At 49.1% G+C, this 25921-nt stretch overlaps 1 protein-coding gene across 2 annotated transcripts in view; it reads left to right on the top strand.

Annotated features, from left to right (window-relative positions):
• Window positions 1–25921, top strand: part of FAM167A (family with sequence similarity 167 member A) — an 86430-nt gene that overhangs the window by 42578 nt on the left and 17931 nt on the right. Inside the window, exons 2-6 of one of the 2 annotated variants that reach the window (XR_012157880.1) lie at window positions 7142–7202; window positions 7834–7985; window positions 8142–8210; window positions 11294–11363; window positions 19524–19643. The gene's annotated coding sequence lies outside the window, so the exon portion shown is untranslated. Of the gene's footprint in view, window positions 1–7141; window positions 7203–7833; window positions 7986–8141; window positions 8211–11293; window positions 11364–16573; window positions 16698–17632; window positions 17711–19523; window positions 19644–25921 lie in introns of those variants that run through there. The other variant, XR_012157881.1, reaches the window with a different exon arrangement.

The raw sequence follows: 25921 nt of genomic DNA, 5'->3' as shown, positions 1-25921 counted from the left end.
TGCATCTCCATAGCACCTCCAATCCTCATTAGCAGCATAGGGCCTATGACACACAATGGAGCAGTTCTGATTCTATCCAGTAGGGGGCAGCGGAGAACATACACGATAGCCAATAGATTACCAGGCCCATGGGCACACAGCCAAGGAGGTTTTGAGCAGCTCATGGTTTACCTACTCCTGTGTATTGTTCATTAGGGAGACTTATGGGTTTGGGAGGGTGCCAAGGGCTTTGGGGAGGGTATCTTGTGGCGGCAATTCCCCAACAATGGCCTCTAACGGCATATACCCCATATCAGATATAGTAATGTTTCAGGGATCCGGCTGTATGTGGGACGTAAGCAGACAGCCACAGTAAGAGGACGTTAGCTGGCTTCAGGCCCAGGGCATGGCTGATCAGAAGCACCACTCTGGCTAGAGCTAATGCACTGTGTACATTACTGCATCTCCCGCTGTGCACATCCACGGACTGCAATGGAAGCAGGATTGGGTCTGGTTTGAGAACGTCACTGGAGGAGGGGAGAACTGGGAAGGTGGTCCTTCTGGCACTGTGGCATGTAAAGGACATTTCTCCTTTTAGTTCTTCTGCACTGCTGTGGATCGCCCTCATCTAGAAGCTACGCACCAATAAAGACACCTTGCCCTTCTAGAGCACCATTCATGTGAAGGCCCCAAGGCACTTTACAAAGAGTAGTTCACTGTGCTTCATGGCTAGCTCTTGGGGCATCCATTTTACAGGTGGGGACACTGAGGCACAGAGAAAGTAGGGGAATGGCACAGTGCATCAGTTGCAGAGCTGGGGGAATGGAACCCAGGGAGTTTTTATTGCTTTGCTCTAACCAGCATGATATTCTCTGTCTTCCGCCATGCCTCCAGAATCACAGCCAACACAAATCAGTTGCCCTTTCAACAGCAAATACATATTTCAAGTCTGGGGTGTGAGAGATGCCATCACAGGTCAGCCCCCAGCGTCCCTCTGAACTCGGTTTGCTTCAATGTGTGAGTGGCACACGATGTGCGCTGTCTTCTCCTGCCTTCCTGCAGGATCCTGATCCTCTGGAGTCTGTTAATTACAATCAATTGCTTTTCTCCTTCTCTGCAAAAAAGGGAGGAGGGGCTTGTTTTCCTTTCCCACAGGCAGATGCTGTCGACAGCCCTCAAACCTAACCGGAAAGCAGGTTTTGTCCCTCAGCCCAGGGACAAACCCAGCTCTTGTTATTCACACAGAACTCTCATCCTCCTCTCAATGGCCCCAAGCCAGAACAGTCCTTAAGTACATACTTCACTGAAACAGGAGGAGCCTCAGTGACATCAGTGGGACAAGTCACAGGCTCAAAGCACCTGACTGTACCAATTTTAGGTATTCATTTGGGCCCCCATCACCATGGCATCTGAGCACCTCAAAGCCTTCTAGGTATTTATCCTCACAACACCCCAGGGACAAAGGGCAGAGCTGTTATTGGACAGATGGGGTCCTGGGGCCCAGAGAGCCTGCGTGACTTGCCCACGATGACACAGGAAGTCTGTGGTGGACAGAGAATGGACCCAAGGTCAATTCCCAGACTAGCGTGCTAGTTCCCAGTTCCCAGGCTTCCTCTCGAGTGCTTTTGGATCAGACCCAAGGCACATGGTTCCGCTGACTTCAAGGAGTGTTTTTGGTGAGGAGAACAATACCATACCCTACATCCAGCGCTTCATTTGTGCCAGGGCTTGCCAGGGCTGAGCCCCGGCACCTCTAGGTTTGGCAGTTCCTAGCCCAGGCGCCTCTGGGCTTCCCGCGTCAGTTATGAATGTAAAGAAAAGGCTTGCACCCCGGCATCTCTCATTACAAATGAAGCACTGCCCACCTGTTAATTTCGCTCCCCCAGGTGTTGGGAGGAATTCAGTTGCACATCTCCTCTTCATGGGGGAGTTGGGGGTGCAATCCACAAAGCCCTACGTCTACATCCGATGAAGTGAGCTGTAGCTCACGAAAGCTTATGCTCAAATAAATTGGTTAGTCTCTAAGGTGCCACAAGTCCTCCTGTTCTTTTTGCGAATACAGACTAACACGGCTGCTACTCTGAAACTTTGTCTTTTGATGTTCCACAATGCTTGATCTGATGTTGATGGTTCTTCTTTTGTGGACCAGGAAATAACACCTCCTGCTGTAAACTAGTATTTCGCATGTGGTAATGCTTCTCTGCCCACTGGTGAGTTACAGAGCAAACACTTAAATAGAACTTTACAGCATGCGATAGAGATGTTATCAGTGAGACTGAGGCACGCAGCAATTTTCAAACCTTCCATAAACTCTAAACACTAAGCACATTTTTATAACACGAATAGCTGTTTTACCCGTACTAACACACAGGTGACCCAGACTGGTTCCAGCTAGGTATTTGTCAGGCTACATCTACACTAGAAACTTCAAGTGCTTTGAAGTGTGAGTGTGGTCACGCGCAAATGCTAGGGGAGAGCTCTCCCAGCGCTCCTGGTAATCCACCTCCACGAGGGGAATAGCTCCGAGCCCGTCTACACTAGTGCTTTAAAGCGCTCAAACTTGCTGTGCTCGGGGGGGGGGGATTTTTCACACCCCTGCGCCAGCAAGTTAGAGCGTTATAAAACGTAGGTCTAGACAAGCCCTCAGCATTTGGTTGAGACCTAAGGGCCTTGGCGTGAGCTAGCACCTCATCTGCCAGCGTCACACGGCAATTAGTGTCAACACAGCCCCAATTTCACACCCTGGGAGAGGCAACGATTGTGGCCAACGTGTTCAAAGAGCTGGGGTTTTAATACCTTGCAGTGGAGCCATTTTTGCTGGCTGCAACTTCCACAAGGGTTTCAGTTTCTTTCCTGATTTAGGATTCTCTTCCTGGAGGAGCGGGAGGGATTTTTGCATCTGGACTAGTTCAACGACAAAGGGCAGAGTCAGCATGTTTTAGGATATTTACCCACCCTGCGTCTTCCCTGGAAAGCTACTTGGAACTGACGTCTGTTTCCCATCGGTGTTGTTTTCCCCTCCAGGAGGTGGGCCGGTTTGTAGTAGCAGAGTTGAGGGCGAGAGCGTGGCGTTGGGTTCGTTATTGTGAGGGTTTCTTGTGAGCACTGGGCTGAGCACACTGTTTTGTTGTAAGGTTGCCTGGGAAACCTGGGGAGAACACACTGATTTGTTATTGCATGCTTTGTTGTGTGCATCCGGTTTGCACTCGTAGGGTTGCTCATAAGTATAAGGCTCTGCACTTTAGCTAGGGTTTCTCTGCATGCTGGACAGCGGAGGGCAAGGCGTGAAGGTGTCTCTTAAAGGGCAAAGCCCCTAAATCTCTCCTCCAGAGAGGGCTGAATCTCCCTCATGCTTCCCCAGCCGCAGTAGGTGCTGCCTTGGGGAGAGATGCATTATGGGAAGAACAAAGTTGCTCCCTTTAAAATCTGCGAACCAGACAAAAAGAGAGAATTTCAGAGAGGTGCCAGCAGCAAATAAAGGGGGGGGGGGGGCAGGGGAGTGAGGCACAGCTCAGGCGCTGTCAGTCTGGTTGCCATGGATTTCCTGCTACTCAGCTGCGTCCCGTCTCTGTCTGGCGTGTGGGATGGAGCGTGAGAGTTAGAACCAAATGGGAGTCGCACTTGTGGAGAATTCATGCCTTTGCCCTGGCTCGCTACGATTACATCAGCCTGTGGGCCTGCGAGACACACCGGCTCACAGGGCCAGCGCGAGCCAGGGCACAATAAACAGAGGAATAAGAAGGCCAGGGACCCGGTCTCCACTCCAGGAGACACCGGCCCTTCAGGGCCGGTTCACTTGCTTCTCTCCTGTCTCTCAGCATCGGCGCACACGCTTGCAGATGTGGTCCGTGGTGTCTCCGGAACACTTTCCACATCCCGTCATGCAAGTCACATTGTCTGATGATGAAGCATGGAGGCATCAGCCAGAAAGGAGCCGTGCTGCATGGCAATTAGCCGCTGCTGTGCATGGTGAAACCGGCCTTCTGATTAGCCGCAGCCACTGGGCGCTGCAGAGGTACACACACACAGCAACGACACCTTGCTCTTCGGGGCCAGTCCGATGGCCAGTGAAGTCAATGGGATAGAATCGTAGAAGATTAGGGTTGGAAGAGACCTCAGGAGGTCGTCTAGTCCAATCCCCTGCTCAAAGCAGGACCAACCCCAGCTAAATCATCCCAGCCAGGGCTTTGTCAAGCTGGGCCTTAACAACCTCTAAGGATGGAAATTCACATCCCCTGTGTGGTAGTTATGAATTATCCCCATTTTACAGGGGAAAACCAAGGCAGGGAAAAATGAAGTGACTTCCCCAAGGACACACAATGTGTCAGTATCAGGAGCCTGAAATACAACCCAGAACTCCTGACGCCCAGTCCAGTGCTCCAACCACTATGTAACACTTCACCTCCTGCAGGTGGGGTTAGGCAGTCATAGAACTGGAGGCCAGAAGGGGCTAGTCTGACCTCCTGCATATCACAGGCCACTAAACCCCACCAAGGGCCCCCAGGATTGAGACCAATCACCTGGCTTAGATGAAAGTATTACAGCCCTCAGGACACTAAACTACTGTGCGCCACAGACAGAGAATAGGCAGGACCGAGGTGCACCAATGATCCATTATATCTTCAATACATCTTATCTGGCAACAAGAATTCAAGCTGCAGAGGAGTAGCAGAGAGGGGAGATGAACACAAAGAAGGAGCATCAGCCATCAAGCCTGGATGTCAGTTTATAGCAGTGGCCCCCAAACTTTTCAGGGTTGTGCCTTCCCATACCCCTGTAAGCAACCCCCGCCAGCCAGGGCCCGGAGTGAGGCTGTGGTTCCAGGAGGGGTGGAGGAGTGACGCGAACAGGGGTCAGGGGGCCGAGGCTGTGGCCACAGCTCGGGTCAGGGCTGGGAGCAGAGCCCCGGCCGGGAGCTGAGGCCAGGAGCCGGGGCCCTGGGTGTAGGGCTGGCAGCCGGGGCCAGCAGCCAGAGCCAGGGCCAGGAGCAGTGCTGGATGTTGCTTCCTCCCCACCCCCTGTTGAGGCTGGTTTGGGCCCCAGCCGTGCCCCCCCAAATGGTCCTCTGCACCCCCTAGGGATGTGCACCCCACAGTTTGGGGACCTCTGCTTTACAATGGTGGAAGGTTCTGGATAGGCTCCTGGCCCGTGGAGCTGGGCCCAGCTCCCTGCTCGGGGCATTGTGACCTGGCTCCCAGGCTCCCAGCACCACTCACTCATGACGTCCCGATGGAGAGGTGGCTGGGCCAAACCTGAGTGGCACTGGGAGGCCGTGCGCTGGGTCGCAAGGCCTGGAGAAGGGAGCTGGGCCCAGTCCCATGGGACAGGAGATGTTGCTGCGGGGTGATGTGCAGCGAGGCCCTCCCCCTCACGAATTCAGACCCTGGGCGCATTGCAAAAAAAGACAGAACTCAGTTGGCCTCAGTAAAAACGCTGGGAACCACGGCCGCAATGCAGCCACCCGCTCCTGGGCTCGCCACAGGGGTCACCAGGCGGAATCCTGCAGCCTGTGTTAAGCAGAACGTCAGACTGGGTCCCAATGGCTCCTCACAGCCTAGAAAGCGCTGACTATGAAAACCCCACTTGCAGGGGGCGCAAGTTGGTGATGGCTGGGATGCCCTTTAGGTGTGTTCTAATGGCCTGTCCATCAGGCCACGCTACGTCATGCAGAGCCCAGCTGATGTCTGGGTCTGTTTCCCACACAAACTCTTAAGTGCTGTATTAACCCCTTCTGAAATTCTGCACCCATCATTGCAGGGAATGGGGTACATAAGACATTTGTTATTAGTTTGAGGCAATGGAGGGCGGTTACTATACACTTTGGGCCTGAATCTCTTCTCACTTACACAGGTGTAAATCAGAAATCATTGAATTCAAAGGCATTTCTGGTGCGAATGAGGGGGATCAGGTCCCGTATGTTTGCTGCAGGGTAGCATGATATCTGATATCCCCTCCATGGCAGAGAAATGTAGTGAGAAACCACATAGACTCATCTCTACCGCACTCCAGTCTGGATCTGGCAGAAACACGTTTAGCTATCGCCCTTGTGGTTGTTACTATCGATCACGTTGGGGCAGCAGTTTGCTGCCCAGTGAAGACAGGACCGAACCCTGGGATAATAACCTATTTTTCAAAACATCACCATTGACACTTGAGGCAAAGCAGAAGCTGATGTCAACAGGCTTTGGACCAAGCCCTTGACTAAGGTGAATGAGGGTGCCGGGCTGCTCCAGCCACAGAATGGGAGGGTGTCATATAAACGGATACTTCCCCTGCTCGTTTCCAAAGGCCGATGGCACGCAAAAGGAGCACATAAACCTGGCATGAAAGCGCGGCCTGAGGGGTCGCAGGGGGATACATGCAGATGGCAGCAGTGCCAGTCGGAGGGTAGGCTTGGTAACAGAAGGGCTTCTCATTCCCAGACTCCTGCCAGCTGACCATGCTGTGGGGGGCTTGCTTGGCGTCTGGAGACAGTGGATGACTGGCAGAGGGAAGGACAGCTGGAAGGGGGTGCCAGCTGATTATACAGCAGACAGTGCCAAGATCAAGCATGAGGAAAGGTGATCAGTGATGAAAAGACTTGACGCTTCATGCGCTGGAATAAAGGGATTATAATTTATTAAGGACCTGCCAAAAAGTATTAATTGGCCTCGGACACATAAAAAGACTTCAGTCTGAGGCTATTCTTCTGTGCAATTAAATGTATCTAAGGCCCCTACTCTCTGTGTGTAACGATAACTAGGCTTGGAAGGATTAGATTTAATCGGTAAATGTCGGTAAACACTGATTTCTCCGCACACACACAAACTGAGGAAAAAACGTTCCATCAATATTAATCGAAATACCGACGGCAAAGAAAGAAAAACGCTGCTTGAGAACATCTAGAGTTTGATTTAAGGATATTTACTTTGGATCTTTGGATAGGTGGTGGTGACAACTTTCCCTTTTCACTTCTCAATATCTACCTTCATTAAATAATCACTGTCTGGCCCCGCATTGTCTGACCCCCCTTCTCCATAATTTCCCATAACTATGAAAATATCAATGGACACAAATAAAAAATATCTTAAAAATCAACATCAATATTAGCCAATAAAAGTATTTTCAAAATTGAATCCTGCCAAGCCTAACTATCACATCTTTGTTTTTATTGTCTTTTTAGAGTAAATACAGAGGGGCATGAACCCAGACTTCAGATGTGAACATGCCTGGACTCTCAGCGGGTACAAGGACACTCAATCCAAATCCAGAATCAGATCCACATTTTCCAAATGCAGCTGTGAAATGGATCATCATTGCCACACTGTTACCTTGCAACCCTCAGTCTGTTTGTTGTATCCACTTGTTATAGTTATTTTTTCATATTACCCTAGTGCCTAGAAGCCCTGTGCAATAGATCAAGACCCCTTTGTACTTGGCTGTTGTTTCTCATCTTATACTGAGCCTGGCAGCTCTTTGGAGCAGGGCCTGTCTGGGTGTTATAAGTGTACAGTGCCTAGCACAATGGGACTCTGATCTCAGACTGCATCCTCTAGGCACTACTGCAATAAATTAATATTAATACGTCCCTCGGCCCTCGCTGCTTCCAGCAGCTCCCATTGGCCTGGAGCAGCGAACCGCGGCCACTGGGAGCCGCGATCGGCCAAACCGGCGGACGCGGCAGGTAAACAAACCGGCCTGGCCCACCAGGGGCTTTCCCTGTCAAGTAGATCAGGGAACCACTGAACTAAAGGCATGTTTCCAACGATTCAAAAATCTGTATCCAGAGCCAAACAATTACCAAAGACAAACTATTTCATTTCCCGGAGCACCCCTGCGCGGGAGCTGACTAATACTTGTACCATCATGTTACAGAAATGGAAACTGAGGCACAGAGTGATTAAACAAGCACAAGGCCACGCATCCAGTCAGAACGGAAATTAGAACTCTGCCTGCTATGCCCTCACTCGCTGGAGACCAGGCCGCCTCTCTAGAGGGCTGGTGCAAAGGAAAATCAACAGAAAGACGTGAGTAATAACTGGAGACTGTAGCAGGGGAGAGAGTGGGGAGGGTTTGTATGTTGGGTCCCCTTTGAGGGTGCGTGCTCTATCGCTGGGAGCTAGCTCTTAAAGTATATTTCCTTCTCAATGTGTAACCCCCTGTCAATTCTCTGCACCTCTCAGCTCTTTGCCAACCCGTAGACCAGACATCCTGGACCCACGGCATCTTCGCAGGTTTGACCTGTTATTCAGGTAGGTCTGACTCCTGCAGACAGTCACCGCTCCTGCCAGTGCCAGGCAATCACTCAGGTGGCAATTATGTCCCCTGTATAATGACGCAGCCTCCCACACAGTCAGGCTGCTCCTTTCAAAGGCAAGGGGAATTTTATCCCAGAGGTCAGTGGGTGCAGGATCTGGCCTTGAGAGATCACCTCTGCAGGTCGCTTTTTGTGGTGTGCTGTGCCACGGTCCAAAGGTACTACAACACCATTGTCTTTTCTCTGCATCGGGCTTCTCTTACGCAGCACAGAGCACGTGTGTGCTTCACTTATCTGCTCTGTTGCTCAGCATGGACCTGAGCCAAAGCCCACTGAAGTCTAGGGAAAAAAAAGCCCATTGATTTCAACGGGGTTTGGGCCAGGCTCTCCAGTTGCAACTGCAATGTCTGTGCGTTATACTACTGGACACACGGCAGTCTCAGAAATCTGCAAACTCCACCCTGCAGCCCAGCTGTCACATTGCAATGTCCATCAGCAACGCTCCCAGGAAAGGAAGGTCAGAGAGAGGGAGGTTGTTATAAGAGGACCCAGCAGGGAAGGAGATAGACAGACACAGAGGGAGTAAGAAACGCAGCTGTTTGCTGGGGAGACGTTATTCTGCTGGCAGCATGGTAGAAACTAACACAAAAATGAAGCTTTGCACTGGGGAGAGGGGAGTGAGTGCCCAAACATTTAAAGGGACAGGACATCACAGAGGTGCCTTAATTCGCAACAGCGCTACACAATGGCTTGGGACAGGATTTGAAGAACAGCTGTTTTAAACTGGGGAATTTAGGGAGGCAGAGTAATTATCCGAACTGGACTCTAACCGGTACATTGGTTGTAACACCCTGATGTTAAGAACTGGGAAACTTCGGACTTATTTTGATGAAAGAATATGTGTGATTCAATTTCCCCCCTCACTTTGTAGTGTTACCTGGTGGGCGTGAAGGGGTTAACTTCTTTCTTGAAACAAGACAAGTGGAGTGATTGAGAGGAAGTCACCTGAAGCATAGAACTACCAGGAACTAACATCTCTAGGGGGTAACAAATGCAAATCTGAAGACAGGAAAATCAGTCTGCAGAAGTTCCACCCTTGTGGGTGGAAATTTCAAAGACTTGATTAGACTGGATTCAAGAGGCCACACAGACAAAGATCTGAGAACTGTATAAAGTGGACAGCTGGATAGAGGGGGAATCATGCTCCCTGGCACCAAGAATTGGCATGACACTAGGGGGACAGATCCTGCTGGAATGGTTTGAAGAACTCTGAAAGGGCCCCAGGTCTCCATGTGGAAGATGGGTGGCATCTGATAGGGCAGGCTTGCACATAAGTAGACTTGGAAGGATTAGATTTTGTATTGGTAAATGTCAGTTTCACCACACACACACAAACCAACCAAAAAATATTTCCATCAATAATACTCAAAATGTACGGACAGGCAAAGTACAAAAAATGTGGACTGAGAATTATTAGAGCCAAAATCCAATGATTTCGCCTTTTCAGTTAGGCTTGTTAGAAACGGTAACAAATGAATAAATAGCTAGTGAACAAATAGTAAAAACAGATGGGGCTGGTTGATTTAAGAGTATTTACTTTGTCTATTTTGACAGGTGGTGTTGATAATTTCTGGTTTAACAATTTAGAAAGCTTTAACTTTTTTCAGAAAGGAAAGGAGGACTTGTAGCACCTTAGAGACTAACAAATTTATTTGAGCATAAGCTTTCATGAGCTACAGCTCACTTCATCGAAAGCTCATGCTCAAATAAATTGGTTAGTCTCTAAGGTGCCACAGGTCCTCCTTTTCTTTCTGCGAATACAGACTAACCCGGCTGCTACTCTGAAACCTTTAACTTTTTTGTATCTCAGCATCTGCTGTTATTAAATTATTGTCCAACACCTTCCCATAATTTTCCGCAACCATGACAATTTACATCAATAACATTTGTAAAGGCTAAAAATAAACATTAATATTGTTCACTGAAATGATATATATATAAAATAATTTTGCTAAGCATGGCACATTTACTTGGGACAAAATCATTACAGAGAAAACAGTCTTGAGAACAATAAAGAGTTGTTTCACCTGTTACCCACCCAGTCTTTCTGGTGTTCATGTACTGTGTGATGCTGGATAAATTGCTTCAGCTATGTGGGCCCCATTACTCCTATCTGTAAAATGGGATTATAACAGACCCACCTTCAGAAAGTGCTTTGAGCTCTGTAGATGACAGGTGGTAGATGTGCATATACATGCTTGCCAGATGTTCTCCCACTGGGATAAATGCAAAGGACCAGCCCAATGCACCATTAAATGCATCATTTCCACCCTATTTTGAGGACTTGCGTGGGACACAATGCGGTGCACAGATGCAGATCCTCTCCGCAGGGGTGGATTTCACCCACTTAGTTTTTTTTCCTCCAGATTGGCTTCTCCCCACTCCCCCGCAGCTCATCTCACCCAGCTCACTGACAGTTGTTCCATCCAGTTCAGTTTCTTCTCTGGAACTTCCTCATCTGCAAGAGAAAGATAAGGTCACTCGTTTGAAACATATGCAAATGTCCCTCCTCTGGTCTCTGTTCAGAATAACGTTGCCAGCAGCCCCTCGCTGAGCAGCTCTGGGAGTGCTGACATAGCCTGGGGGTCACAGAAAGTCTGTGCTTGATTTGGGAGACTCATTTCCTTCGCCCCAAACCGCCAAACTGATTTTGTTCTTCAGTTAGGGTGACCAGATAGAAAGTGTGAAAAATCAGGACAGGGGGGTGAGGGGTAATAGGCATCTACATAAGAAAAAGCCCTGAATATCGGGATTGTCTTTATAAACTCAGGACATCTGGTCACCCTACCTTAAGTTTTCTTGCACCATAGAACCAGGAGATAGACACACACACAAACCCGCTCCCCCACCCCATGCAACCGGTTAGATCATGCAGTCTGTCCTCCCTCCGCAGAAATATGGAATAAATATAGAAAAGTAATAAATATAAAAATGATAGCAATCTTGCATCACACCTTCGCTATTTAATGGCTCTTAGAGCTAAGGTCTTTACTCATTATTAATTGTTGTTCTTTATAGGCCTGACCCAAAGCCCTTGAGAGCCTTTTCATTGACTTCAGGATCAGGCCCTATGTAAAGTCCGCAGCAGGCAAGTATGTAAAATGGAGATAAACATGACAACAGCTCAGCTGCTGATGTGCTGAGTCTACTGCCTATGCTGCTGACCAATATTATCCCATTATTTCCTTGTACTCCCCCGTCTGTCTGTATCCATCTGTTGTCTCATGGCTTCTATTTACAGTGTAAGCTCTGTGGGGCAGGGACCATCTTTTTGTTTTGTGTTTGTACAGCACCTAGCACAATGTCCTGGTCCATGACCTGGTCTATTTAGCTTAACAAAGAGAAAGTGGTGACTTGATTCCAGTCTCTAAATACCTACCTGAGAAATGGCTATTTAATAATGGGCTCTTTAGTCTAGTTGAAAAAAGTATAAATCAATCCAATGGCTGGAAGAGTTCTAATTTCCATTCCTATTGGCTGCGTGGCCTTGTGCTTGTTTAATCACTCCGTGCTTCAGTTTCCATTTCTGTAAAATGGCATCCTCCCCAGCGTGACCTTGCATGTATGGTGCGAGTGAGGTCACACTGCATGAAGGACGCAGGGTTTGGGCTCCACCCCCAGGCTCCAGCTGCAGGGCCACGGGATCCAGCCCCAGCTGTGCAGCAGCGGGAGCCAGCCCGGGGTCACCATCCTCCACCCATCACCCCTGTCCCCCACTGCGTCCTCTGGCCCTGGGTTTCGGTGGTGGGCACAAGATGGCGGCGGGCACAAGATGGTGGTAGCAGGCCACTGGCCACTGGGCTGTGGGCTCTGGGGGGCCCCAGCCATGAGACGGTGGGCGCCAGTGCTGGGACTGGGCTTACCCCCTCCCCCAACATACGCACCCCTTGCTCCTGGCCCCTGCTGCATCCTCTGCTCCGAGGTCCTGGATGCAAGGCTACAGTCCCCGGGCTCATCCCTCCACTCCCCCCCATCACCTCTAGCCCCTGCTTCCATTGGCCGGGAACGGCGAACCGCGGCCACTGGGAGCTGCGAGCAGCTGTATCTGTGGATGATCGATGTAAACAAATTGTCTTGTGGCCCGCCAGCGGATTACCCTGACAGGCCACGTGCGGCCCACGAGCCGCAGGTTGCCCACCACTGCTCAAAATATTCTTGCTATAAATGTCCAATCCCTTTTTTGAATCTTGCAAATTACTTGAACTCAGTGACTTCTTCCATGCCAAGAGTGCAATCCTGCAGTGTGCTGAGTCACCTCACCTTCCACTGAAGCCAACAGGAGCCGATGTTGTCCAGCACTTCAAGGGATCAGGCTCTACATACTTCCACAATATGGAATCTAATAAGAGTCATTGACCGTTAAAAGCCCAGTTTCCCTCCCCTTTTAGGAGCATTGTCTGCTTGGACTGGATCAACTCAACTTCCAACCTACAGAAAGCAGCTATCATCCAAAGCTCCACCACAGAATAAGAGTTCAAAAACTCTGTTGAACTCAGATTGGTGCAAAAGAAATATGCACCATCTTAAAGCCTGGTAACTTCTAGTTGCTAAGACACCGCCAGAGTTATCTTAACCAGATTAGCAAAATTTCCCAGATTTTCAAAAGAAACTAACTTAAATGGAATTCTGCTCTGCAATAAAAGCTGCATGCAAAGCGGATTTGGTAGCTGGCTCTTCTGTTAACTTTATGTCTGATGAACATGAAGATGCTGCAAAGGATCGTGAGCCCCGGTGGCTCCTTTGAAGAAGAGGCAGGACTTGATCCTTTCTGAAAAGAGCTCCAACGCCTTCTCTTTTTATCCATGACGATGAAAAAAGACAGAGTATATGTTCGAAGGAGGCCCAACGTGAACCAGGGCCGATTATATATTAAAGTGGTTTTTGAAAGGTAAAACCAGCATTTCTGAGCTGATCTCTTGCTGAAAAGTGATATTATTCCCCCAAGGATTAGTATTTAAACATGGATCACCACAAATTCTTCCGAGCATGACAGCCCAGCTTTAAAGCAATCTAGGCACAAACTGGAAGGATAATTGGATGGAGTGGTAAAGGGGAAATAATCTCTAGGTCACGGGCAAACATGCAACAAATGTGACTCAACATCCTTCCTTTCTGATGGCTCTTTGGAGTGTACCCTGTGTGGAATGAGTTCTAGGCCCTGTCCACCCTGGACCGAGCTGGTCAGAAAAATACCGATGTTTTTGCATTGTTTTTCATTGGAAGTTGCAAATTCATCAAAACGGCAACATTTTACCGAGACGGTTCAATTTTGAAAAGGCTCCATTGGAACTCAGGTAGGAAACCTGCTCGCTTGGAAACCTGTCTGGTTTCCAGCCAGCTGGCCCGCTTCCTCAGCAGCCCACTACGCAGGCTGATGGGGAGCCTGGAAGCCCTGGCTCCCAGTCTTGTCGCTCCTTGGCAGCCTTGGGTCCCAGAGATTCCAGGCTCCCAGCTCCTTAGTCTGCCTCGTGGACTAATGGGGAGCTGGGAGCCCTGGAAGTCCCAGCTCCAAAGCTCATGGCTCCAGGATAGCTTGGGCTCACAGGGTGCGTGGCTCTAGGGCAGGACCCCAGCAGTCTGTCCTGCGCTCTGCATCTTTTTATGGAGAATTTGGAAGTATTTACTGTCATCCCAAACTCACATAAACCTGATTTTGAGCTAACAAACCCCTCCATGAAGTGGAATGACCTTTCGCCAGGGTTTCCACTCACTGGTGTAGCTGTGCTGTTCCAAGTCCCTACTGTAGACACACCGTCTACTGATACACCGCAGGGCCCGAAGCTTACTAAGCTACATCGGTGGCTGAAATCCCAGTGTAGACAAGGCTGTGGTCTCTGTTTGGTCCCAAGTGTGTGAACATGAACATCCCAAAAAGCAGGTTCAAGCATGCACTCACTGCTTCCTAGGCAGTTCCATCAGAGTTAGACTGTGCTCTTCTTGTTCTCAACCAGGGGAACGAGGCCTCCTCACTCCCCGAAGCAGGACCTGCTTGGGTCTGGGGTGGAGCTCAGCCCCCGTTCTGCAGATATCCCTCCCGCAGAGCAACTGAGGGAGGAATGGGCTGTAGGCGGTGGAACCTGGCTCCCCTCCAATTTGCTAGACCAAATGCTTGGCCAGGCAGAATGGCAGCATCCTTTCAATGGCTGGGGTGACTTACTTCCCACTTCGAGAACGCAGGGAGCAGGGTGGGAATGGTGCCCCAAAGGGTTGCGCCTAAGGGCATGAGCTAGCTCACCAGAGAGACCAAGGACCAGACAGGCCTGGAGAGCAAATGGCTTTCTCCCCTCTAGAAGCAGTCCCTGCAGGTCAGGTCCAGGCCTGGTGGTGGGTGAGCTTACACTGCTGCAGTCCAATGCCCGGACCGAGGACTTGAGGCACCCAAGCTGTCATTTCAGCAGCATGAAGGAAAGTGATGAAGATACACCAGTTCCCTCCTCCACAGTGAGACATGCCTCTGGGTGTAAGAAAGTCCCACACAGTCCAGCTCTCAGTTAATATCCTGATGCCTCTGAGGTCAAAGATTATCCTGTGTGACAGACCTGCAGAGAGCGGAGAGCCCCAGGACCCAGAAGCTCAGCAGCTCAAGACATCCCAGCAAGCGGTCAACGGACGCTATGTGCATCTCAAGACCTCACGAGGGGACTGCCGCTAATGAATTCATTGCTTATATTTTGAAGGAAAAATCTTTGAGTGAATGAAAATCCCATTAAAACGTGAGTCCAAATCCCAAAGGCAGCACTGAAAATCTCAACCTCGAAGATTTTCAAACTCTGTAATGGGATTTTCATTCACCCAAAGACTTTCATTCAAAATACAAGCAATGAATTCATGAAAAGAAGCCAAGCCGCTACCATGACTTGCCATCTCAAATGGCTTCAACTGAGCTTCCCAATAATTCAAGAGCTTTACTCCTCACCCCTTATTTTGCCTCCCCTTTGAAGTATGATGCGATGTTATAGAACCAGTATCAATGAGACTGCAAGATCCTCAGGGCAGAGATCTTACCTGGAAAGGGTCATGCACAACAGAGCGCTATGTAAACAGCTGGGCTTTGGGCATCATTAACTTGAAGATGCCTGTGAAGGGAACAAACAAAGCACTAACCATGTATTCTAACAAAGGTGTCCAATTATCACTGAGGGCCTGTGGAGATAAATCTGACAGAGGTAGCTGCTGGAACAACTTTGGGAGATGGAGGATTTTTTTGACAAATTTCATTGGGAGGGAATAATTTGCCCTTTTTATTCAGTGCTGCTCCACACCCACCTCTACCCCCAGATTTTTCCAGGGGGAAAAAAATAAAAAATAAGCAAAAAAGTGGTGAGCCTGTCCTTCGGCTTTCTACTTGATCCAGCCGCGAAGCAGAAGGAAGATTCTGAAGGAGAGTAGATGAGGCTGCTATGGACAAAGACCTCATCTTTAACGAGCTTTGACAAGCGCTGGCCATTAGCGAAAGGCAGAGGTGAAGAGTGAGTGTAGGAAAGGAAGGGCTGAGACTCCTTAGTTCTGGTCCCAGCTCTGTGCTTCCCGGCTTCCAAATGGTTTGGATGGATGAAAGTACTGATATTTTCAGAAGAGAGGTGGCAGAGAGGAGGCTGTGTGGTAGAGTAGATGGGCCCAGGGCCTAAGAGTCAGGACTCCTAGGTCTATTCCGAGCTCCACCAATGACTCTGTTTATGCTCTTGATCATGCCACTTAATTGCTCTGTGCCTTGGTTTCCCCATCTGTAAAATAAAGACAATGTCACTGTGCTTGGAGACCTCCATAGAGCACAAGTGCTAGTTATTATAGATGGTCCAGTTGTTCATCCTAGAAGGAGATATTCGGCAGCCATCATGTAGTCTCTGAAAACCACCAAAACAGCTGGCAAAGAAATCAGGGCATTAGTCTTATGCTCAGTTATTTTTTTAAATAAATATGTTTCTAACTTATTTTTTAAACAACCACCTGGGGCCTCAACAGAGGAGGTATCCCCTTAAATGTAAGCAGTCATCGGCACAGTGACACAGATGCCTGAAATAGCTGTGACCCCCTGATCTAGAAACTTAGCTTAGGAGCATCTGAGTGGCTTATGCACCGTGGAAATATGAATCATTTTGACTCCGCTCAGATTCACCAGATGGCTTCCTGAATACTTTCCTCAGCAGGACAGACACCTGCGAAAGCAGATCCTAATATGAAAGACGAGCCACTGTGCCAACTGACAATTTGGCTATTTTGAAACAAGGGTGAAACGCAGTGTCTGGGACATTTGGTGTTTGTTTGTGTTGTCTTCCAGTGCTGGTGACCACAGTTCACGCCATCCAGGAAGTAACTGGGATTGAAGTGGTATCTGCACCCTGAGCTGGCTCTCTGCACTGGGCTGAATTTCACCCATAGTGAAAATCCATCATCGGTCTCTTCTCTCTATCCTGCTTCTTAGGTACTTACTCAGAAATAAGAGCAATACACATAGAAGGACCAGGTCAGATCCTCAGTGGCATCACTCTGTTGACTGCGCTGAAGCTATGCTGGTTTACCCCAGCTGAGAATCTGGTCCAACAGGAAGAAGAATTTTTTAATTTGGTGTATCCCCTACTTGTGGCAAGAAACATGCTGCAGCTACAGTTTGAAAAGATCTGGGTAATGTCATGGACGTTCAACGTTTGCAGGCTGGGGGCAAATAATAAGACGGGCAGGAGAAACAAAGCCTCATGACTGAAGGGGTGAACTGATCTGCCTTTCGGGATCTGGAAGATTTGTTTTCAAATCTCCGTTAGGCAGGATTTCTTACCTCGCCTGGGGCATTATATGGGAGTTTCACCTCTGTCGGAAGCATAAGCTCTGATGAGTAAAGTGAACAAACACCCTGCTTTTTTCCCCGGCCTGTCCTGTTTCTCATCAATCGAACCAGAAATCCACAGCCTAGCCATGGAACATGGAGGTCTTTCCATTTACGCTCATAACACTCCCTCTGCTCTGGGAAGCCGTTCGCTTCAGCCCCAGGGACAGCAGCATTTCTAATGAGGCCCATGCCAATAGCACCAACCCAGGAGAAAGGGAAAGGGGTCTTCAATAGGTGGAGAGTGACAGGGATCCTTATTTTTCATATTGGCCACCTTAGGTATGGGCCTCTCCGGAAAACAGGAGAGAGGACTGGATAGACAGGTGATCTGCCCCAGTCTGACTGTTCCTATGGGCCTGAGCCTGTTACCATTCCCACCAGGGGCAGATGATGTCCAATATTCCCGACTGCTCCGTTTCAATAAACCCCATTCACATACCCCCAGATTGCCATGTTAGACAGAAGGAGCCGCTCAGTCCTTTGGAAAGATCCTGCACCTCTCTATGTTTCCTTCCTTTTGTTCTAATTCACAGGGAGCTGGACTGGGGATAAAAGGGACAGTTTCTTCCAGTGAAGAGCATTGAGGCAGCCTTTGCTCAGCTGTACAGTAGGTGAGTTCAGGGAGGGAACTAATGCACTGGGGTTTGGGAGAAATTCTAGGACCAGGGACTGATGGCTCAGAGCAAGGAAGAGCTGAAAGGAGAATGTGACTGAAATAGTACAGAGCCAGTAAAGTTGATGGAGCACGAAAGACAACAGGGTTTTTCTTCGGGCGCATGGCTGCAGCAAGCAATTGATGTGTATAGAATAAGGAAACACACTGTCTGAATTCAGTTGCAAACTAAGAGCCATACAGACCTTTCCAGGGCACCATCCCTTGAACTCCTTTCTGGCCGGCAATGTTAATTGATGCATGTGTTTATTAGCATAGTTTAAATGTGCCCATCTTCTGGTCTAGCTAGTCAAGTGCCTTGGACCAAAGCTGGGGATAGGCGGAAGGGGGGAAATAGTTATATAAAAAGAAATGAGCTTGGCCCATGAATCAAGACATTGCCTTTGCTCTTATTGATAACATTCATGTTTCAGTAAGGGCTTTCTCCAGCTCAGACCAACTTCTCCTTCTGCCAGACCCTGCCCCGAAGTTAGATTCACAGAGTACATCTATACTGCAAATCAACCAACCAGACACGGCCACGAGTCTCCGAGCTCGGGTCAGCTGGCTTGGGCTAGCAGTGTAGCTGTTCCTGCTTGGCTTCCGAACCCCAGCTCCACCCCAACTGGGAACAGCTCCATGACTATTTTTAGCTCCATAGTGTGAGCCCTGCAAGCCTGACTCCATTGACCCAGGCTCTGAGCCTCACGGCTGTGGGGTTTGAGTTTTTTTGCGGTATAGATGTACCCATAGAGTTTAAGACAAGAAAGGATCATTAGATCATCTAGTCTGACCTCCTGTCCAGCATAGGCTATTAAATGGTACCCATTTACCCCTGCATTGCGCCCAGTAACTTGTATTTAACTAAAGCCAATTTTCCACAAAGGTGCCTCGTCCTGATCTGAAGCTATTCAGAAATGGAGATGCCACCATTTCCTTGTTTCCATTTATTCCAGGGGTTAAATACAAACATTAAACCTTATTTTTCATTGGAATTTGTCTGGCTCCAGCTTCCACCCATTGGGTCTTGTTCTGCCTTTCTCTGCTAGATCAGAGCGCTGGATACTTTTTTCCCCATTAAGGTATTTAGATACTGTAAACAAGGCACATCTCAATCTTTTCTGATTGAGCTTCCTTAAGTCTCAGAATGATGCTAATACTGTAATTAACTGGGTAGTCAGTGTATGTGGGGGGGTGGAAGGGAATATTACTGCCCTCTAATGGATGGAATTTGAACATACTCATGTGTCTTAGCCCCTATACCACTGACAGCTCATGGAGATTCTCCATAACCCACGTAATCTGGACCTGGACCTGTGGAGCAGGAGGATCTGAATTCAGTTTCCCACTGTCTCTGTGATCATGAAATGCAGCATGGCAACAACTGTGAAGTTGTAAGTGACCACAAATTTCTTAGAGAACTTCACACATCAAGTGAAGGCCACACGCTGGCTTATAAACATTAGTGAATCCATTGCTTATGACATCACAACCTGTTGCTGTGGAAATGATTTTGATGTCACAAACTTAACATTATTGCTCTGTTATATGATCAAGACAGAGAGGGAGACAAACTGCTAGGGAGTGACTTGACTGCAGTGCAAACGGCTGAGAAAAAACAGGCAAACCTCTGGCAGAGAATTAGGTTGGACTGCCTAGGTGCTGCCCTGTACAGTGTAACCTGTTGGGAGCAAAGGACATTGTCCGGCCAGACAGGCCTGGTTTTGACTACCTTGTTTGGAAGCAGAGACTTTAATCACATTTACTTGCAGCTGCAAATCGACGCTGAGGAAACCTTTGTATGTCAAGTGACATCCGTCAGCTTTCAGATGCCACCGGCCTCTGCTGAGCAGCCACCCACAGGACCAGCAAAAACCGATTCCCTCATAAAGGTTGGTCTTTAATGAAAGGTTGAACAGAGTTGCATTGGAAACCACAGGGGATATTTCAAAGGGGTCTCCTCAAACAGGGGTTGTTTATTGGGTGTGGCGTCCTTTCACTTTGACACGTGAGAGCCCCATAGTTAACGGAGTTCATTCCATAGCAGAAGAAGGAGGGTACAATGGTCAGGCTAGCCTGGGACTTAGGACACATGGGTTCGATTCCCTGCTTTGCCACAGATTTCCCGAGTGACCTAATGCAAATTATTCAGCCTCTCTGTGCCTCAGTTTCCCCTCTGTAAAATGGGGACAACAACACTGCCCTGCCTCCCAAGATTGTTGGGAGCAGCTCGGATCCTATGGTAACAGAGGCCATTTACGTCCCATAGATAGGTAATAAGGACCTGATTCTCCCCTCACAGTGGTGAGAATTAGGAGTAGCTCCATTGAAATCAGCTCAATTACACAAGGTATAAAACTGGTGTGATTGGAGAATCCAGCCCTGGGCATCGAGGGCTAATATGAACATGAGTTAAATTGGTATGAAAAAGATACTTGTGAGAAAGGAGCTCAAGCCCAGCCCTGCACAGACCAGACCTAGCCCTCCAGCCATGGGAGGGGTTAGTCCTTGATTATACTTGTGCAGCTTGTCATGCTATTGAAAAAAAACAAACAAGTAAGGTGTGTTACTTGTATGCACTGGTGCCTTGTGCACATCTCCCCTTTCTTGGTATACCTTCTTCATTTAGCAAATATGAATATTAGCTGCTGCCCTTGATTTAAGTCCTGAAAAACATTATTGGGTCTGCAGGATAATAAAAACAAAACCCAACTCAGAACTGTACTGCCATTTAGCTACATTTCTCAGGCCAAGCTTGCCCAGGGGTGAGAGGAACAAGGGCTTTTCAAAGATTATGGCAATAGGAGTTTGATACCCTGGTGTTATTCAGGCTGGTCTACACGCTGGAGGCTCTGCTGGCAGAGTGTAGACACAGGCTACAATCAGCAGAAGGGGTTTTTCTCCCGGGATAGGAATACCGCCTCCCTGAACCACCTTAGCTTCTGTTGGCATAGCTGTGTCTACACTTCGGGTCCTGTTGCCATAGCGGTGTCGGTCTGGTGTGTGGTTTTTTTCACACCTATGCTGGTGTCATTTTTAGTGTGGACCCGCCCTTAGATAAATCACAGGCCAGGTCTACACTGGACATAACTACAGCACTCCACGGTGTGAATAATTCACACACACCCCCCAGGCACCAGAGCTACGCCAACCTATCCCCCACTGTAGACCCAGGTAGGCTGATTGAAGAATGCTTCGGTCGACCTAGCTACCCCCTCGCTTGGGAAGGTGGAGTTTCCACAGCGACAGAAAACCCCTTACGGGGTAGGGCACTGTAACTATGCTGTTACGTTCCCCGTAGTGGAGACATGGCCTCAGTGTTGCTGCCTTAGCAGAAGCGGCCACACACAGATCATTCCCCAGCGAGACACACTCAGCCTTGGAGCATTTACCCTGCCTCACTTCCTAGATCGATTCCTGGCTGCGTCTCTTAGGAAAATGAGTTGCTGCTTCAGGTTGCCATGCAAACCGCCAGCATCCGGAGCCAAGAAACGCACGAAGTCTCTGAGACCAGTGGCTCTCCGTTTGTCCTACAGACAGAGCAAACAAATGGCTGCCAGTCAGCCCTACAGTGCGACAGGGTGAAGAGCCGGGACAGGAAAGCACTCTGGGAAGGTCACAGCTCAGAGACGCTGTCTTGGCTGCAAACCTTATTTGCTTCCATTGGCTTTGCATTAATAACATCCCTGATTTCCATACTAAACAAAAGAGCATAAGGGAAGGATCAGGCCCTTCCTTCCCAGAACTGGAAAGTAAACACTGCCTCAACTATCTGCTCATTCCAGGCTGTAAGCACGCAGGACAGCTGCTGGGTGACTGGAGCTGTGAGGGTGGCATGAGGAACCCCCTGGGAAATTCAGCTTCTTAGATTTGCCTGCATGGAACCTCACAATGGCCAGGGGAGCTCAGTGCTTCTCCGGGGAGTAAACTGAGGCACAGCGAGGTGACGTGACTTGCCCATAGCAGGCATGTGACAGAGGTGGGAAGAGACTTCAAGAGTGACAGCAACTAGCTCTGTCCTCCAACCACTAGAGAATACTTCCCGATCCTCACTGACACAGCTGGGGACTCTGGGAGGGCACTGGCCAAGGTGAGATTGGTCCCCCATGCAGGGCTTGCCCATCCATGTACCACTCTATCGCTCCTTGTGCACATAGGACCCGATCTTACACCGCTGAGATCAATGGAAGCTTTGCCATTGCCCTCAGTGGAAGCAGGATCTAACCCAGGGAGGGGCTGGCACCCTCCCGTCCCGCTCCCCCACATCCCCAGGAAACGGGTCCAAGTTTCATTTGCAAAGATGCTGGCAGTAAACGTGAACGTACGCCAGCAGGATGCCAACATGCAGCACCAGCTCCCTCAGAGCAGGGCATTTTGCACGAGATAGGACCCAGCTGGTTTTTCCCATACGTCATTTCCTCAGGGTCACCTCTGGGCTTCTCACCAAGTACGCAATAATTTCCGCTGCCTGTGATTTCATGAAATCCTTCCCCTCTGCCTATTCCACTGTAATATCTGAGGACCTCTTGCCCCCTCCATTTATTCTCACAGCACACCTGGGAGGGACAGAAGTGCCTCTATCACCCCTTTTCAGGTGGGAAATAGAGGCATGGAGATATTCACATGACATGTACAGACCATCTGGGATAGAGTCCGGAACTGAACCAGATCTCTCAAGTCCCCATCACGTGCCTGGACCACCAGATTTGCTGCACTGGGCCCATTTCTGTCTTCACTGCCCCATCACCCCACCGGCTTTCCCTACTTCACAGGGTACTGTGAGAACAAAAGCCCTTAGTGGTTGTGAGCGGCTCAGATTCTACATGATTAGGGCCATAGAGGTGCTAAAAGGGAACTAGAAAAAGACAACAGAGTTATATGGGGAGTAATGAAAAGCAGAATTTAACCCTGTGGTGGATGCTTCTACTTAGATTGGAAGCTCCAATCAAGCTTAGATTTGGATCAGGAGCTGTCTTTTTGTTGTGTGTTTGTACAGCACCTTGCACAATGGGGTCCTGGTCCAAGTGATACCACAATGCAACTAATAACAGGACACGGGGAGACCTTTAATTTTACACACACACACACGCACGCACGCCCTCTCACGCTCTGATGGAGCTTTTACTTTTGTTGTTTCTTGACCAACGTGTGATAGCTACATGCCATACAGGACAAAAGGCACTAATTCCTTGGCAAATAAGGCCCCACGCAGCTCTCAGGTCAGCAGAGAGATGGTTTAGCGAGACGTCTGCCCTGGCACACCCAGGACAGGAAGTGGGAATGCCTCTCACGTCTTAGTGAAACCACACTTTGCTCTCCACATGCGTAAGCCCGGTCTCTTAAATGTGACCCCAGCTTGTATGGATTCCATTGACTTTCAGGAAACATGACGTCTGAGTTATGGGGGGGACCAGTAATCAGGGCTCTTCAGAGGCCAACCTACGCTGCCCTAATGGGGTTATTACATACGCAGCTAATTATGGCAGCTGCAAGGAAGAGAAGCAACTGAGGTGCTCAAAGAAACCTTTGAGCTGCCACAAGCGGAGGGGCCAGTCAGCCGGCTTCAAGGGAAGCTGCCACAAAGGCAGGCCCCGAAACTGCTCTGCAGCATGTCACACTGGCCTTGCTCAGGGCCTTTCGGCCGTCAGGGGATGTTTAAGGGCTTTGGGCAGCCTCATTAGCTTGCCGGGGCATGTGGGTGTTGGGGAACAGGGAACAGTTTTGATGCAGCCTATTGCACTTTCTAACCACACCGTATTTATTTACAGGGGCTTCCCATGGCCCCCGAGCTGAACTTCTACATTCCTCTCCTAAGTGTCTGACTCTTGAACCAAGTGGAGTTAAAACTGTTGAAGAGGGTCACAGGAGGAGAGGAAGGATGGCCCGGGTTCAATTCCCCACTCTGGTGCAGACTTCCTGCGTGACCCGTGGCAAGGGACGGAGGACCAGATTTTTCCAAGTGTGCCTAAAAAGGAAGATGCCTAAACATGAAGGGAGGCACCTAGGGCCAGATTTTAAAGGGATTTAGGTGCCTAAATACATTTGAAACTATCTGGCCCTAGTGGGATTTTCAAATGTGCTCAACTCCCATTGCTTTCACTTTTAAGAATCGCACTAGGCACCAATACCATCATCTTTAGATACCTAAATAGCTTTGAAAATCTGGTCTCTCCGTGCCTCTCTCTCCCCAAAATGGGAGACACCAGGGTGTTGGGAGAGTTGTGTTAGTGCAGCCACCTTAAGGGCGCCCCCTTGTGGCTCCAGGATGGCGCTTCAAGCAGCCCCCTGCCTCATTTTCTCTCTTCCAAGCGCTCGCAGTTCCCTCTTCCCCAGGGCCAATCGCCTGCCCACATTCTCCACTCTCATGTCATAAGATGGAGCACCCTCCTGCAGCAGGCCACAGCATGACCAGTGCACCTGCCTTAGCCCTGGTCTACACTAGGACTTTAGGTCGAATTTAGCAGCGTTAAATCGATGTAAACCTGCACCTGTCCACATGATGAAGCCCTTTTTTTTCGACTTAAAGGGCTCTTAAAATCGATTTCCTTACTCCACCCCGACAAGTGGATTAGCGCTTAAATCGGCCTTGCCAAGTCGAATTTGGGGTACTGTGGACACAATTCGATGGTATTGGCCTCCGGGAGCTATCCCAGAGTGCTCTATTGTGACCGCTCTGGACAGCACTCTCAACTCAGATGCACTGGCCAGGTAGACAGGAAAAGAACCGCGAACTTTTGAATCTCATGTCCGGAGACTGCGGGAACTGTGGGATAGCTACCCACAGTGCAACACTCCGGAAGTCGACGCTTGCCTCGGTACTGTGGAAGCACTCTGCCGTGTTAATGCACTTAATGCACTTAGAGCATTTTCTGTGGGGACACACACTCGAATATATAAAACCGATTTCTAAAAAACCGACTTCTATAAAGTCGACCTAATTTCGTAGTGTAGACATACCCTTACTTTCTCCTGGCATCCCCAGTAACTCCGCACAAACTTTCTGAATATAAGCAGCCCTTGGTGAGGTTCATTCACTACCAAGAATCCCGCGGCCAAAGTCCAGAATTCCCCACCACAGACTGAACAATACACTGAAATCCCAGCACCCCAAGTGCAGCTCCAGCATCTCTCACCATGCTCCAGCTCTCCTGTACAGCTTCAGTGTCTCTGACCCACCCTACTTAGACCCTGAGATACAGCTCAAGCATCTCTCACCATGGCTCACCCCAGTCCCTCTAGCTGGGGTGCTTCTCCACCCTCTTTCTTTCCCAGGTACAGCTCCAGCTCTTGCCCAGAGACACCAATGGGCTAAATTCTCCATCATTCCTCCAGCTTCAGCTATCCGGCTCACAGAACCAGCAGGCATCTCCCTCTGCTGCTGTCAGCCCTTAGTCCTCTCCAGCCATGGCTGTCTGGCTTGGGGAAGTTTGTACATAAGAATAGCCCTACCGGGTCAGATCAAGGGTCCATCTAGCCCAGTATCCTGTCTTCCGACAGTGGCCAGTGCCAGGTGCCCCAGAGGGAATGAACAGAACAGGTCATCATCAAGTGATCCATCCCCAGTCACTCATTCCCAGCTTCTGGAAAACAGAGGCTAGGGACACCATTCCTGTCCATCCTGGCTAATAGTCATTGATGGACCTGTCCTCCGTGAACTTAACTAGTTCTTTTTTGAACCCTGTTATGGTCTTGGCCTTCACAGCATCCTCTGTAGGTGACCTCCAACTGCTTTTTGCTTTCAGGGACATCTGCTTAACCAGGGACGTCTGACCGCTGCCTTCCTCAGGGGCGGCCCTTCACTGATGCGCTCTCTTTATTGGTCCTGAACCCAATTTCTTTCAAGGGCCAGTTACCCTGTTACAGGGGTCATAAAAATACCCATGATAGATGGCTTGGGTCTTTGGCTCTTACAACATACATAATATAAAGCCGTGATACTCTGACTGAGGCTTGCGAGCCGCAGGCGGCTCTTTAATGGGTCTCCCGTGGCTCTTTGCAGCACAATATTAAAATATGGTGTCATTTAATTATTGACCAATCAGGATGCTTTTACTGTGTTATTAACCAACTGTAGTTAATAAAATAATAATACTTGATCAGTCATTTTGCTGTGAGAATAATATTTTATATACAGAGAGAGAGAGAGTAAATCGACAATAAATTCACATTA

This window comes from Lepidochelys kempii, chromosome 3 (genome assembly GCF_965140265.1).
Source record: "Lepidochelys kempii isolate rLepKem1 chromosome 3, rLepKem1.hap2, whole genome shotgun sequence".
NCBI classification, from domain to species: Eukaryota; Metazoa; Chordata; order Testudines; family Cheloniidae; genus Lepidochelys; species Lepidochelys kempii.
Note: the sequence above shows the minus strand (reverse complement) of the source record. Positions and strands in the feature narration are given on the sequence as shown.